The sequence below is a fragment of the Nomascus leucogenys genome, chromosome X (assembly GCF_006542625.1).
Source record: "Nomascus leucogenys isolate Asia chromosome X, Asia_NLE_v1, whole genome shotgun sequence".
Taxonomy (NCBI): domain Eukaryota; kingdom Metazoa; phylum Chordata; class Mammalia; order Primates; family Hylobatidae; genus Nomascus; species Nomascus leucogenys.
This window is the reverse complement of record NC_044406.1, coordinates 122,509,823-122,527,041: the sequence shown is the minus strand read 5'-3', so window position 1 is coordinate 122,527,041 and position 17,219 is coordinate 122,509,823. Positions and strand designations below refer to the sequence as shown.

Below are 17,219 nucleotides of genomic sequence, written 5' to 3'. Positions count from 1 at the left end.
GCTTTTCTCCCACTTCACTCTGCACTTCTCCTTGCTGCTGCCATGTGAAGAACATGTTTGCTTCCCTTTCCACCATGATTGTACGTTTCCTGAGGCCTCCCCAGCCATGCAGAGCTGTGAGTCAATTAAACCTCTTTCCTTTATAAATTACCCAATCTCGGGTATGTCTTTATCAGCAGCATGAGAATGGGCTAATACAGAAGGGCTATGTTAAGAATTTATTCAAAATAGGTCAAGGAGATCAGAGATTAGTGATGATGGTCAAAGAGAGAAAGAAATTAAGATAAGTCAGTTTGTAGAGAAGGAAGTGCTAACTTCATTTTGGGAGCATGGTGAGTTTGCAGTACCAGTGGGACATGGAAATGTTCAGAATTCAGCCAGAGAGAGACTATGGTTAGAAATATGGGTTGGGGAGCAGTCAGCATTGAGGAGATAAGTGAAGCCATAGGACTGAATGAGCTCTAAAAGGGAGAGTATAGAAAGGAAGGAATGAAATACTGATAAAAGCTAGAGTTAAGTGACAGGAAGAGGAGAGAAAACAAGAAAAGGCACAGAGTGGTACAAGGAGAATCATCCAAATGATGTTGAAATGACTTCACAAAATAGATGTTGAGTGGTATTAAAGAAACCAAAGAAGGCAAAGACTAGGAAAAGTCATTTAATTTGGCAAGAGATTACCCTTTGAGAGGCAGTGTTCAATGTGGTGTGGTGACAGAATCTAGAATGCAGGTGCTGGAGCCAAGGAACAGAAAAAGATTTTTGTGGGCAATGTGACCATTCAAGAGTACATCTGTTTTAAAAGAAGCTGTTGTAATACAAGGTTCCCAGAAAAAGGCAACCTGAGTCAAAGTGTTAGATAATGAAGAAAACATAAGTCTGAAATTATTGTGCTGCATACATCCAACCCGCATACTACACAAATATAAAAGCTAGTTACTCACTGGGCAAGGTAGAAGGAGGATCCAAAACAAAAGACATGAGGGACACAGACTGCATCTACACACAGTGATGTGGAGGACTCTCACAAGCAATATAAAGGGAAAGAAACCAGCCACGAAAGAAATCAGACAGAAAACAGTATTATTATGTGGTGTTTGTAAATCTATTTACATACAATTCAAAGATGGGCCAAATTAATCTATGCTGTTATGGGCTGAGGTGACCAGGAATCACTTTGTGCAGAAAGACCTCAAAAAACAAGCAGTAGCAGTTCACGCCACATTGAACACTGCCTCTCAAAGGGTGATTCTTGCAAAATTGAATGGCCTTTCCCTAGTCTTCACCCTCTTTGGCATCTTTAATTCCACTCAACACCTATTCTGTGAAATCATTTCAACATCATTTGGATGATTCCCCTTGTACCACTCTGTGCTTTTTCTTGTTTTCCCTCCTCTTCCTGTCACTTAACTCTAGTTTTTATCAGCATATCAATCTTTCCTTCCTACACTGTCCTTTTAGAGCTAAGTCAAGATAGTGGGTGCCCTGTGGAAAGCAAGTGGAAGTAGGCCCAACAGTGGCTTCAGGGCTGATAATCATGTACTGGTTATTGGTGGGGGTGCTAGTTACAAAGGTGTGTTCACTTTGTGATAACTCATCAAGCTGTACACTTATGATGTGTGTGCTTTTCCATCCACATGCTTCAATTAAAGTTTTTTTAAAAAAAAAAAAAGCATAAGGAGCCTACTCCTTGGACTAGAATGGTGAGAAGCTCTTAGGCTTTCAGTTTTAAATAGAACTGCTGGTGGCTGAGATTAGAGTAGGACTACATGGTCTCTAAAGAAGAGTAAAGACTGAGCAGTTGAGTCTTTACTCAGTAAAGACTGAGCAGTTGAGACCAGTAGTACATAAGAGGTAATATATATTTTAGATATTACATAGAAAAAGGAACCACCACCAAGATGCTGGGTTTCTCAGATAATGTTTACATTTGTCTGAATGTTTTGATTTTTAACAAATGTCCATTGTTTATTTTTATATATTTGTTGAACCTGAGAGTTAAAATCAGAGAAAATCTTTGAACTTTTCCAATCTGACCTATACAAGTGATATGACTTGAGTTAAAGCCAGAACTTGACATGACGCAGGCAGAAACGCTACTTTGCTTGCGTTCAGAAGGTCCCAGAGCTCTCCAACTTCATTATTTCTCCAAGTGGAGCATTTTATAAAACATTCCATTTTTTTCCACCTGCTTCAAGCATCAATCTAGACAAAAGTTCCCATCACATATGAATCCAAATAACAACCCCAAACGAGTAATCTTGAGAAGTATACATCTTGTCCTTCACATATAATTGCTTATATGATGACATATTTAATTAATCTAATTTTACTAATTTAAAAGTTATTCAAGTAGGTTATTTTTTATGCTTGGAGGCTGTTCAAAGGTGATTACACAAAACCCTTTCTGTGCTTTGGAACATATCCCTGTTTTAAAACATTCGTAAGTGACAGTCTTGTAGCTAAGTACATAAGGTCCCTCCAGGTCCCTCAGCTTTGCAATCTTTTATCTGCAACGCATAAAAATGAACATGATGACTTTGTTCCCTTTTCCTTCCACTAATTGTTAATTGATGTTTATTACATTACGGCTATCTCCAAGACTCTTAAGAGAGTCTGAAATATACTGAGTAATTCTGTAGTTACCTATGAAAAGGAAGAAAATCAACACAATGATCATCGTGTACCCAAAGTACAAAATAGAGCTCGCAATTTCTGTGATTTGAAGTTTGGCAGAGAAGTAATGAACTGCATACATAAAAAGATAAACAGCTATAAAGCTTCTGGTTAAAAATCACCACCACCAATGATAATCCTGTAAAAAGAAGTAGAAAAAAAATGACTTTCCAGATGAAATTTTAACCATAAATGGGTTAGCAGTTATAACAAGAACACAAGATAAGCTCCATAAAATAATGGATTAAAAGGAATAAAAGAGAAACCTTTACAAGAAATTTAATAAAATATGTAATGTATGTCCTGCTTGGGGTGTCCTAACAATTGTCAACTCTTTGTTTCCAGGGATACCACATGTGCCCTCTGGGATTGGACTTTTAATGTGTGCAGGCTGACTATCGTAACATTGCCTCAGCCCTGGAAGGCATTCAGTTCAGCTTCTACATACTGGCCAGAGTTGTGCTATGCCTATTGATGCCTCAGGCTAGCCATTTTTTTAAAAGGGGGATAATATAGAAATTTAGGCTAGACCTTGTGGTTAATAAGATTTGCTTTAACTGGCTCAATTCAGGACCCATGGATGGCATGATTAAGGTCAATACTGCAGGTTGGTCTCACCCTGTTCCATGGACTCCTACTGATGATAATATTATTGCAAAGACACTGTGGCCAAGGACCATGGGGAAAGACAGTGCAGAAAAGAATTAACATAGCAGATCTGAGGCTACTATCTTTAGAAAGCCTGCTTGCAAGGTTGGCCCTTGGTTTGCATCTGGGAATTTGGGATTTAGTCATTCCCTGACTGATGTAGACTGGTTTGCTATGCCTAGACTGTACAATGTGATTTATGGTGAATACTTGCTTTCCTTTGGGGAGTATGGAATTTTGTAGTTGCTAGGCAGAGGGTGCCTATGTGACTACTCCCCATAAAAACCTTGGACACTGAAATCTCTAACGGGCTTCCCTGGGCAGAACATTGCATATTTATTACTGCATTTCTCACTGCTGGAGAAAGAAGCACACTCAGTGTGCTCTCTAATGGGAGGGAGACAACATAGGAAGGCTGTGCCTGGATTTCTCCAGGCTCCACCTGTCTTTTTCCCTCACTGATCCTATGGGCATCCTTTCCGTAGCCTACCCATGTATGCATCTGTATGCCCAGTCCCATGAGTCCTTCTATTGAGTCACCAAACATGTGGGTAGTCTTCAGGACCCCCCAAAACATTTTCTTAGGAACAAAAACACATCCATTGTATGCTTATTGTTGTATGCCTCATTAATGATTGCTGCAGATTCTCTACGGCAAAATGTACCATAAAATTAATGTCCAGCTGATATGATTTGGCTGTGTCCCCACTGAAATCTCAAGTTGAATTGTATCTCCTAGTTGTGGGAGGGACCCAGGGGGAGGTAATTGAATCATGGCAGCCTGTCTTTCCCATGCTATTCTCGTGATAGTGAATAAGTCTCATGAGATCTGATGGGTTTATCAGGGGTTTCTGCTTTTGCTTCCTCCTCATACTTCTCTTGCTACTATGTAAGAAGTGCCTTTTGCCTCCCGCCGTGATTCTGAGGCCTCCCCAGCCATGTGGAACTGTAAGTCCAATTAAACCTCTTTTTGTTCCCAGTTTCGGGTATGTCTTTATCAGCAGTGTGAAAATGAACTAATACACCAGCTAAGTATAAGTATACTACATAAGTATATTTAAGTATATATACAGTTATATTTTGTACCTCTATACCAATAGCACAAGAAGAAAATGTCTAAGACAACATGTATATAAGAATCATTCCCTGAACCCTCTATTGTCTGTCATCTTTGAAGAGTCATATTTAACCACCAAAATAAAATGGATTTAGGGGATTTAAGAGAACAATGTACACTACCAGCTCAGTTATCCAGAATGATATCAGGGAAAAATGGGACTGGGGTAAAAAGAACTACTGTGTCTGTGGTAACCAAAAGGCAATAAAATGAAAGAAGAGAAAGGACCTTTAGCCACTATCTCAAACCAACAAACCAGATTCCTGGCTTAAGCTGCAAAGAAAAAATTTAATTGTTAAAAAGAAAACATCGGCCGGGCGTGGTGGCTCATGCCTGTAATCTCAGCTCTTTGGGAAGCCAAGGCGAGTGGATCACTTGAGCCCAGGAGTTCGAGACCAGCCTGGGCAACATGGCAAAACCCCATCTCTACTAAAAACACAAAAATTAGTTGGGTGTGGTGGTGGTCACCTGTAATCCCAGCTACTAGAGAGGCTGAAGCAGGAGAATCGCTTGAACCCAGGAGGCAGAGGTTGCAATGAGCCGAGATTGCGCCACTGCACTCCAGCCTGGGCGACAGAGTGAAACCCTGTCTCAAAAAAAGAAAAGAAAATATCATTGAACTTGATAAATACTAAATCAGTCCCTTATTTTTTCTGTTAACTGAATATCATGCAGCAATTACAATAACCAGCCAAAGAGAAATCACTTTCTATTTAAATTTCCCATCAAAGCAGCCTTAACATGATAGGCACATCAAAGTCAAAATCTGTTAATAGGAAAACACAATATAAAACTGATCCCAAGTTGTAGAAACATGCAGTTATCATTTATTTCAATTCTTTTCTAAACACAGACTTCCAATTCCAATAATGCAAGTATAGAAAATGTAAGATGCATTAGCTTCTTATGGCTTTACCTCAGCACATAAATGAAAATAATACAGCAAAACTGTAACTTCTGAGCAAGTAATCACGAGAATTATAAAGACTAAGAAAAGGAAGCCAAACATGTAGTACAGCTAATGAGAACTGAAAATAAAAATAAGAGGTTTAAATAAACTTTAACAGTACACACAGAAAGATCAATCCAAATCTATACAATAGACAGTCACACACTTCTCTAAACCTTTTTTTTTTCTCCTAAACATTCAACTCTGTATTCCAAATCTCCACTTATCCATTAAGTACCAAAAAATAGTCCCTTACCTATGCAGTTTCAGAGTTTGGCCATATCTTCTCTAGTCAGAACCAGTGCTGCTAGTTACCCATGTTTCTCTGGTCATATAAGTTAGTTCTCACTTGAGACTCATCAATATCACCATAATTTTCTCCATACATATTTAAAAACATTCTCTTTAGAAATGGAAGGCTGCAAATGCCATAAATACCAACAACTACATCGTAAAACAGAAAACCACAGATTCAAATACCACTTTTGCCTTAGAAAGCCTGTTGACATTCAGCTTTTCCAAATATGCCTTTATAGCATAGCACACATAATTCTATTAAATACACTTTCAAACATGCCTTTTAAAAAAAATCTGTGTGTGGATTACATCTAGGTGAAACTTTGAAAGAATGCAGTTAATTCTCTTGGTTATTATAGACCTGAGCTAAGTTAGGATGATCAATGCCCATTCTAATTAATTAACTAATACTTTAGAGACAGGGTCTCACTGCATCACCCAGGCTAGAGTGCAGTGGGGCAATCACAGCTCACTGCAGTCTCAACCTCCTGAGTTCAAGTGATCCTCCTGCCTCAGCCTCTCAAGTAGCTGGAACTTACAGGCTACCATGCTTGGCTAATTTTTTAGCCAAGCACGTGCCACCATTCTTGGCTAATTTTTTATTTTATTTTATTTCATTTGTAGAGACAGGATCTTGCTATGTTGTCCAAGGCTGGCCTTGAACTCCTGGCCTCAAGTGATTCCCCCTGCCTGAGACTCCCAAAATGCTGGGATTAAAGGCATGAGCCACCACACCCAGCCACAACATCCATTTTAAAAAGCCTTCTGGAAATAAAAAGAAATTGATGAACTGATCAATACCCCACCTAAAAATCTCATGTAAAATACATACCTGAGTATGAGAGTGAGGGACGAATATTGAGGAGAAGCATCTCCCCAGATAATAAATTGATACAAAGTTGTATGCAACAAACACATTGCTTCAAGACCAGCCTGGCCAACATGTTGAAACCCTGTCTCTACTGAAAATACAAAAACTAGCTGGGCATAGTGGTGCACGCCTGTAGTCCCAGCTACTCAAGAGGCTGAGACATGAGAATTGCTTGAACCTGGGAGGCAGGTGGAGGTTGCAGTGAACCGACATCGCCCCACTGCGCTCCAGCCTGGGTGACAGAGTGAGACCCTGTCTCAAAAAAATAAAAAACAAAAATAAAATAAAAAACAAGCACATTGCTTTTCACTGAAATGAAAATTGTCGAAAAACCTTTTAGTTTTCATTTTAAAACTACTTTCCCATCAAGAACATCTGGAAAGTATGGTTACTATAATCTATTTTGCAGCTTGTTTGTTTTTTTTTTTTTTTTTTTGAGATGGAGTCTCACTCTGTCGCCTAAGGTGGAGTGCAGTGGCATGATCTCAGCTCACTGCAACCTCCACCTCCCGGGTTCAAGTGATTCTTATGCTTCAGCCTCTCGAGTAGCTGGGATTACAGACAGTCACCACCACGTCCGGCTAATTTTTGTATTTTTAGTAGAGATGGGGTTTCACCATGTTGGCCAGGCTGGTCTCGAATGCCCTACCTCAAGTGATCCACCTGCTTCAGCCTCCCAAAGTGCTGGAATTATAGGTGTGAGCCACTGCGCCCAGCCAAAAAAGTAAATCTTTATAAATATTTCCATCAAAACGTGCTTTTTAAAAATTGTGAATTCAACAGGGTGACTATAGTCAATAATAATTTAATTGTACATTTTAAAATAACTAAAAGAGTATAATTGTATTGTTTGAAACACAAAGGATAAATGCTTGAGAGGATGGATACCTCGTTCTCCATAGATGTGATTATTATGCACTGCATGCGTGTATCAAAACATCTCATGTACCCCATAAATATACACACCTACTGTGTACCCACAAAAATTAAAAATAAATATTTTTAAAGTCATGAATTAAGTCTCGGTTCTCTAGGAAATTCTTCTAGGTCAGATTGTTATTTACTGGATAAAGTGGAGGTAAATGAAGTATTATCATACCAGAATTTAACCTCCTTAAACTATAGGAATGTTAATTTACTAAAAACTAACACTTTTAAGATTATGAAGATGTAATATTCGCCAAATACTGTTCAGAAAGAAAAAGAGTTGAATAAAAATACAGCCGCAGGGTAAAATGCCACCAATTATGATGCCAAGAAGTGGTTTTGTAAAGAAGTTCTATGGAGGAATCTGACAGGGGATCTGGTTTGTGTGAACTGGACAACTAATCTGCTTGGAAATAAATGAAGTGAGAATCAGAATGAAATGAAAATTGTAGAGACAGGATCTTGCTATGTTGTCCAAGGCTGGCCTTGAACTCCTGGCCTCAAGTGATTCCCCCTGCCTGAGACTCCCAAAATGCTGGGATTAAAGGCATGAGCCTTTGAAAACTATTGGAACTTATTTTTCTTATCTAGCTGTAATTTTGTGGGCTTTAACAAATCTCTCCCTACCCATTGTTTTCTAATGACTTTTTTCTCCCTTCAGAATTGTCTTTGCTGATCTCCTTATTATGATGAAAATTCTCTGGATGGAAGGGTCATCAGCTGCCATGAATGGCAGCTGAAATGAAATTGAAAAACATCTATACAGATATTATCATAAAACAGAATCTTGAATCTGAAGAGGGCATGGAATATTTACAGGAGCATTTTTCTCAAAGGCAGCTTTGAGAAAACAACAATTGTATAAAGAAAACAACAAAAAGCAGTCGTGTGGGCAGGGGCTAGGCCAGTGCTGTGCAATGGAAGTATAATGCAAGTCACAAGTGTAGTTTAAAAATTTTTAGTAGCCCCCTTAAAAAAGTAAAAACAAACAGATGGAATTAATTTTAACATCGTATTTTATTTAGCCAAATGTCCAAATATTACGATTTATACTTGTGCTAATATAAAATTATTGAGCAAATATTTCACATTATCTTTGTCGTTATTCTAAGTGTTCAAAATCTGGTGTGTATTTTCCACAGAGCCCATCTCAATTCAGACAGCTACATTTCAGGTGCTCAACAGCCACATACGACCAGTGGCACCATACTAAATGACACACAGCTAAACAATCAATGAGGATATTTATCCTTTTTTATAATTTCCAAGGGAGAGACTGGAAAGATTTACTAGTGACTATTCTAATGCAAAATAATCTAAAATGTCCAAAAGTTCTCTCTTAGAATTTGTCTAAGAATGTGTCAATAGTTTTCAGAAAATTTTCTTTTTGCTGCTCTCTGTGGAACTCCACCTCCCCTTTTGTCTTTTCCAACATTTCTTCTGCAATCTCATGCTATATCCTTGAAGAGTTTTTTGGCTGTGTGGCCTCATTGAGACTTTTTGGTATCCTATACCTTTCTCCGATATGTGGAATAGGCTAACTTCAAATCTGTAAACTGAATAGCCCCATTCCTTGGACTACATCTTGACTTTCTTCTCCCACTGTATAACCCTATTAGTTTCCTGAGTTGGCTGATGTCAGCCTTTCTACAATATGTCCTTTTAATTTGGTTCATCAGAGGTAAAAGGAAATATAAACAATTGATAATGTAGGAAATGCATTAATGTCTTTGAAAGTGTTACTGTCCTTTACTTAATTTTTTTAAGTATCTTTTATTCCAAAATGATTATTTTCTGTAGTTTTCTCCAGTGGGACTTTTTGTATTTCATGTGTAATATACACACTGAGGTATTATTTCAGTCATCGCTCAATGGCCAAAAGCAGTATTTTAAAAGTTTACCTTTTCTTTATTTCCAAAATATGCACCAAAAAATGTTAGTGGTACTGAAATTCCAAACCAAATTGTAAGGATATCTAGCAGAGTAGCAGAGGAGATGGCAGCTGATGACCCTTCCATCCAGAGAATTTTCATCATAATAAAGAGATCAGCAAAGACAATTCTGAAGGGAGAAAAAAGTCATTAGAAAACAATGGGTAGGGAGAGATTTGTTAAAGGCCACAAAATTACAGCTAGATAAGAAAAATAAGTTCCAGCATTCTATAATGCTGTAGGATGACAACAATTAATAATAATATGTCATATGGTCTCAAATAGCTAGCTAGAAGGAGGATATTGAATGTTCCCAACACAAAGAAATAATAAATTTTGAGATGACGGATATGCTAATTACCCTGATTTGATCACTATACATTATATGCATTGAAATATCACTATGTACCCCAAGAATATGTACAAATATTATATGTCCATTAAATTTTAAAATTTTTAATTTAAAAATGTGTACAACAAAAGAAAACAATATACTTTCAGGAAAATGTTATAAACATAACTTTTTTTTGAGATAATATCTTGCTCTGTCACCCAGGCTGGAGTGCAGCAGCACAGTCATAGCTTACATGTAGCTTCAACCTCCTGGACTCAAGCAACCATCCCACTAAAGCCTCCTGGGCAGCTAGGACTACAGGTGTGTGCCACCAGGACTGGCTAACTTTTTTTGTAGAGAGGAAGTCTCACTACCTTGCCCAAGTTGTTCTCAAATTCCTGGGCTCAAGTGATCTTCCCATCTCAGCCTCTCAAAGCACTGGAGTGGTGGGCAAGAGCCACCACACCTATGAATATCCAGACATTCTTTTCCTAAGAAGGATATAATAAATTACAATGTTAAATCCTAGAAGAATATTAAATCACAATGTGTATACCCAGTCATTGAGCTATGGCTTAAACTTAATACCATATAAGAAAGAGGATGGAAGTTTCTTATAGGATGTAATTTCCACAGCCTACTCATCCTTGCACCTTCAAAGTCTAGCAGAAGGTAAATAAGGTGTGAGTAATAGACCATGGAAAAAACTCGATATGCTATATAGTGAACACAATCAAGAAATAGCATATATGGAAAATAGATTTTCAAATCCTAGGCTGAAAGGGGCCATAAGATGCCTTCAAGTTAGACAGGTATTCACTTAAGGAGTTTTAAATTGGTTGCTCAAAATCAACAGGCCAACTTCTAAGTCTACTGGATACATCACCAGGCAAGCCTAGCTGCTGTGTCCCTACTTATTTGGTACACCAGACAAGTTTGACCAAAGCTACAAGTGGGGATGGGTATGGATATGGATATGAGTGTTTCGGAAAGCCTAAAAAATAAGGTTGAAACAGCAGACAGAGGCTAGACTGTGGAAGACTTTGATTTTCTCCTTGTGGCATTAAGAAGCAACAGAAGAGTTTTTACAATCAAAACTCTGATACACAGTGCAGTTGTTTGGGAAGATGAATCCACAACACTGTGGAAAACAGACCTAAGGGACGAGATGATAGAGGAAAGCAGCCCAGATAGGAAGTGGTAAGAAGCTGTATAATGTGGAGATGGTTAAAATGAAAAGAGATGGATATAAAAGATATGAAGAGTTAAGAATACCCAAGAAAGAAATGTGCACGTGTACCCCTGAATGTAAAATAAAATAATTTAAAAAAACAAAGAATTAAGAGACTTTTGGTTAAAGATGGCAGATTTAACTCACACATTTAGCTCTGCTCCTTCCTCAAAACCCTCATAAAATTACAGTAAGGGAATTATAAAATGGCATAAACACACAAGGTAGGAGAATAGAGAAAAGATACTAGCAACAAATTTTGGAAACTAGATATAGCAGCTGAACAAATAGTAACTGAATTACCAGAACTGAGAAACCTGCATCCCAAGTCATCAGAGGGAAAGCTGAAACGCAAATCCATTTATACCACAGAATTCCAAAAGGGCTCAGGAACTTGTAGTACCAGGTACCCCTGTAAGTAGGCATGAAAAAGAGGTAATAACCAGGAGGACTGCTTGAAAGTCAGCCCAGGAAGCTGACTTGCAGATTCCTTGCCCTATTCTGCAGGGCCAAATAACTTCCCTTCCCCAACACCAGCAGAATACTGGAGGTCTGTTCTCTTGGGGAAGATCCCTGAAGCTCAGAAGGAAACTTTTAAAAAGAAAATCTATCACTGACATCCTCGGAGAGATTAGAGGAGATATTGCGACCATAAAACAAGAAAAAGAAACTTTAAAGTCTATTGAGAAAACAAAAGAGCTCTTGGGAATTAAAAATATGACAAGAGGAATTAAAACCTCAATAAAAGGGTTGGAATACAGAGATGATAAAATGTCTTAAAAAGCAGCATTTAAAAAAATTGAGAACACGCAAAAAATTGTAGGAAAATTAGATGAACAACCCAGACATCCGAAAAACAGGAGTTACGGAAGGGGACAGAGTTCCTTATTAATGTCTTTTAGGGATATTAAGTACTTTGCTCAAAGTCAAACCACTAAAAGAGGCAGAGCTGGGATTCTAAGTCAGGTGTGTCTGATTTTTTAAGTGCAAGTTTTTTCTCATTCCACTATGCTATAATAAAGCCTCTATGATGAGGCCTCTATGATGATAACTCTAGAATGTTAATATGTGTGCAACAAATCTGTAACTGTCCTCCAACTTCATGTTTTTACATTCTAAATATTTCTTTCTTCCTGGGTGCAGTAGCTCGTGCCTATAATCCTAGCACTTTGGGAAGCCAAAGTGGGCAGATCACATGAAGCCAGGAGTTCAAGACCAGCCTGACCAACATGGTGAAACCCAATCTCTACTAAAACTACAAAAATTAGCCAGGAGTGGTGGTGCATACCTGTAATCCCAGCTACTCGGGAGGCTGAGGCTAGAGAATCACTTGAACCCAGGAGACGGAGGTTGCAATGAGCAGAGATCGTGCCACTGCACTCCAGCTTGGGCAACACAGAGAGACTCTGTCTCAAAAACAAATAAATAAATAAGCCTCTATGATGAGAAAATTATCCCTGAACCCACTCCACCAATTACATCTGTCTTCTCCCCTCCTGGACATTTCGTCAGAGACCAGAGAGAGAAAATGTACTAATAGCCACTCTATGATATTACCAGTTTAGGCTTTGAGGTCTACTGTTCAGGGAATCTCTGGTTAGCTCTTTCGTTGTTAAGTTCTCCCAAGGTCCATTCCAAATCTATCGTTTTAATTATGCCATCATACTTGTCATCTCTTCTCAATTTCTTATTTACGATCATTGTTTTGGATGGTTTTTCATCTCTCATTACAAGTCATTTGGCCTTTACTCAATCAACTTCAGTCATTTGTTCTTTCATTTTACTATTTCTACAATGTTTACATTGTAAATTGTGTTTACAATTTCTTCTGTCTACTAACAACTTTTTCAGTAAGTATAGCTATTCTGCTCTCCAAAGGCTCATACTTTGCTCCTGTTGGAGATGTAGCTTCAAGCTCTTTCAAACAAAACAAAACCTCCACCTTATATCTCATCAGTTTCTGGCATCTTAATAAGGAAGCCTGGTTTTCCATGATTTAACTCCACTTCTCAAAATGTTTTTAATACCTTTCTGCTCTAATGCATTTGTTTAGCCACAATATTCCTCTGCCAAATTTCCTAGCTTTTGAGAGATTCGTTTCAGCTGTTATCATTCCTTGGCCAGAAAAATTACTTCTCACTTGACAAATCATAACCTCCCTTTTTATATATAAACTCAATTAACCCGTCTCAACAATTTCCCTTTTGAAAGTACACTCTAGAATGTTAATATGTGTTTAACAAATCTATAACTGTCCTCCAAGTTCATGTTTTCACATTCTAAATATTTCTTCCTATGTCAATCTCTAATTATTTCTAGACCTTTCCAAGGAATCTTAAGCAGCAAAACTAGAAGGAAACTTAATAGGTCACCTGAGTTCATCTCCGACCTGAAACATTTATTCACACATTCATCAAACATTTATTGAGTAGCAGTGTGTTAGGCCCTGGTGTCCAAAGATAAATAAAACAAAAATCTTAGCTCTGAAAAAAAGCTCAATCTAGTGGGAGACAGATATAAACAAATAAATTACAATACAGCATGGGAATTGCTATAGCAGAACGATGAACACAGAGCAGTAAGAACCCAGAAGAAAAGAGTGGCCAAAAATGCTTTGTAACTCACAAAACAATTTCACAATCCATTAGTTCATTTACTTCTCTGAACACCTCTGTGACATAGGCATTACATGCAAGGAAATGGGCAATCAGAAATGTTATAGGACATTCCCAAAGTCACTCACCTAATATTGAGTGCTGAAATTCAAACTTTCTTCTTTCTATTTTAAAGTTTCAATGCATACCCATCAAACTCTGCTGCCTCTTCCCTTCCCTACCTACCACTTTGGGGGTTACATGGAGGAAAAGTACATTGTTTAATAACCTTTACTGTCTTCATATTCTTTTAGGGAATATATATGTTCATTACTCTAATCACTTCTCCATCTATTAGTTGGTGCAAAAGTAATTGCGATTTTGTAGTTGAAAGGAACTGCAAAAACCACAATTACTTTTGCACCAACCTAATAAATCCATTTATATGCTGTGAGGCACTGAAATTCTCTTTCAGTCTACCACATTTCGAGAAATAAGAATCCCAGTATCTTATGACTCTCCTATTCACCTGAGAAAGTCCATAAACCACTTAAGGGAAGTACATCCTTTGTATCATTCTTGGTTTATCGCTTTAAAATTGCATTCAGATCTACTAACAGAACTAGAAAACTCAATCTGTTTTGCATTTTTAAATTATTCACATTATTCAGTGATACAGTAAACATTTACTGAGCACTTACTCCATTATAAGGCACTGAGTTACACACTGTGAAAAATACTGAGGTGAAGACATAGTATTCACCCTCGTGAGTTTTAAAATATAGAATGGGAGACAAGACATATTACAAATAACTACAATCTAAGGAAGAGTGTGATAAGTGTTGTGATAGTGATAATAGACACTGTGCAAGTTGAGAGCATGGAAGTGGTGGTATTTGAGAACGAAAAAAAATTGTCATAGGGAAATTCGAAAGAAGAAATTACAAATAGGCCAGGCACCATGGCTCACGCCTGTAATCCCAGCACTTTGGGAAGCCAAGGCGGGTGGATCACTTGAGGTCAGGAGTTTGAGACCAGCCTGGCCAACATGGTGAAACCTCGTCTGCACTAAAAATACAAAAATTAGCGGGGCATGGTGGCGAACGCCTGTAATCCCAGCTAGTCGGAATACTGAGGCATGAGAATCACTTGAACCCAGGAGCCGGAGGTTGCAGTGAGCTGAGATCACACCACTGCACTCCAGCCTGGGCAACAGAGTGAAACTCTGTCGAAAAAAAAAAAAAAAAAACGAAATTACAAATAGATGGAACATCATGAGCAAAGGCACGATGGTAAAAGAAAATAGTAAGTAATAACCACAGCTACCATTTATGGAGTACTTATTCTGTGTTAGGCACTGTTATAAATGCTTTACATACATTATCCCACTTAACCCTTGCAGCAACCATACAAGGTAAATAATATCATTATTTCCATACTGCAGATGAAGAAATCTAAGTTTAGAGAAGTTAAAGAACTTGCCCAAAGTTCCATGATTAGTAAACATTATTTGTTTCAAACTCCTTTGCTGCCTATCTGATTTAAAAGACAATTGCATAATGAAATAATTATGCATCCATATTGATGGGCATATGAAGTATAAAGGTATAGTTTGTATGACAATGACAGCACAAAGGAGGGGGAGGGAAAGGAGCTGTAGAGGAGCAAAGCTTTTGTATGATATTGAAATCAAGTTGGTATTAATATGAGCTACACTGTTAAAAATTAAGATATTAGCAATCCATAAAACACCACTAAGAAAATAACTAAAAAAAAATAGTAAAAGAAATGACAAGGGAATAAAAACGGTACACTAGAAAATACCTACTTAACACAAAAAAAGGCAGTAATGAAGGAACAAAGGAACAGAAAAGACATAAAATATATAGAAAAAATAGCAAAATGACAGATGCAAATTCTACTTTATCAATAACTACATTAAATGTAAATTGATGAAATAACTACATTAAATGTAAATTGATGAAAATTAAAAAGAAGAGATTGGAAAAAGTGTTCAAAAAAGTATCCAAATATATGATGTCTACAAGAGGTATAATTTTGATTCAAAGGCACAAATTAAGTTGAAAGTAAAAGTATAAAATGTGTACGTGTGTGTGTGTGTGTGTGTCTGTGTGTAGCAAACAGTAACTAAAAGAGAGCTGGAATAGCTACACTTCTATCATGTAAAATAGACTTAAAGACAAAAAGTGTTATGAGAGATAAAGGACATTCTGTGACAATATAAAAGTCAATACATCAAGAATAAATAACAATTTATAAACACATGTGTACCTAACCACAGAGCCCCCAAATTATATGAAGCAAAAACTGACAGAATTGAAGGAAGAAATAGACAACTCTACAATAATAGTTGGCGACTTCAGTACCCCACTTTCAATAATGGATACAACAACCAGACAGAAGATCAACAAAAGAATGAAAGACTTGAACAACACTATAAACCTACTAGATCTAACAGACATCTACAGAACACTCCATCCAACAAGAGCAGAATATACATTCTGCTCAAGTATATATGGAACATTCTCGAGGGTAGACCACGTGTTGGGCCATAAAAAAGTCTCAATAAATTGAAAAGAACTGAAATCATACAAAGTATAATGTCATTGAAATAAATTAAACAAGGCCAAACAAATGGAAAGATATCCTGTGTGCACGAACTAGAAGACTTAATATTGCTAAGATGGCAATATTCTCCAAATTAATCCACAGATTCCATGCAATACCTATCAAAGTCACAGCTGGCTTTTTTGTTTTATTCTGCTTGGATTTTATTTTTTTGAGATGGGGTCTTGCTGTTTTGCCCAGGCTGGCCTTGAACTTCCTGGGCTCAAGGGATTCTCCTGCCTCAGCCTTCTGTGTAGCTGGGACTACAGGCACATACCACTGCACCCAGCTTACAGTTGACTTTCTAAAGAAATTGAAAAGTTCTTCCTAAAATACATATGAAAATGCAAAAGTCTAGCCAAAACAATCTTGAAAAAGAAGAATGTTGGAGAACTCACACTCCCTAATTTGAAAATTTGATACAAAGCCACAGTAATCAAGATGTTGTGGTACTGGCATAAGGATTAACATATAAGAATAGACCAATAAAATAGGATTGAGAGTCCAGAAAGAAACCCACAGATTTATGACCATTTGATTTTCACCAAGGAACTCCAGACAATTAAATAGGGGAAGAATAGTCTTTTCAGCGAATGGTGCCAAGACAAACTGGATATCCACATGCAAAGAATGAAATTAGACTCATCTTGTGCCATATACAAAAGTTAACTTGAAATGGATCAAAGACTTAAATTTAAGACATAAAAATATAAAACTGTAAAACATAGAAATAAATTTTAGTGACATCAGATTAGGCAATGGTTTCTTAAATGTGACACGAAAATCACAAGTAACCAATGACAGACTTTATCAAAATTTAAATCTTGTGCTTCAAAGAATCCAATCAAGAAACTGAGAAGACAGTCCATGGGATGGAAGAAAACATTTGCAAGTCACATACCTGATAAGGATTTAGTATCCAGAATATATTTTAAAAACTCTTAAAACTCAACAATAAAAAAGAAAAATAATCCAGTTTTTAAATGGGGATTTTAATAGACATACTTCCAAATAAGATA

General features: G+C 37.3%; 1 pseudogene; it reads right to left on the bottom strand.

Moving 5' to 3' along the window:
* Positions 1–366: 366 nt before the first annotated feature.
* The window catches only part of LOC101179463, a 50,741-nt pseudogene continuing 33,888 nt past the window's right edge, over positions 367–17,219 (bottom strand).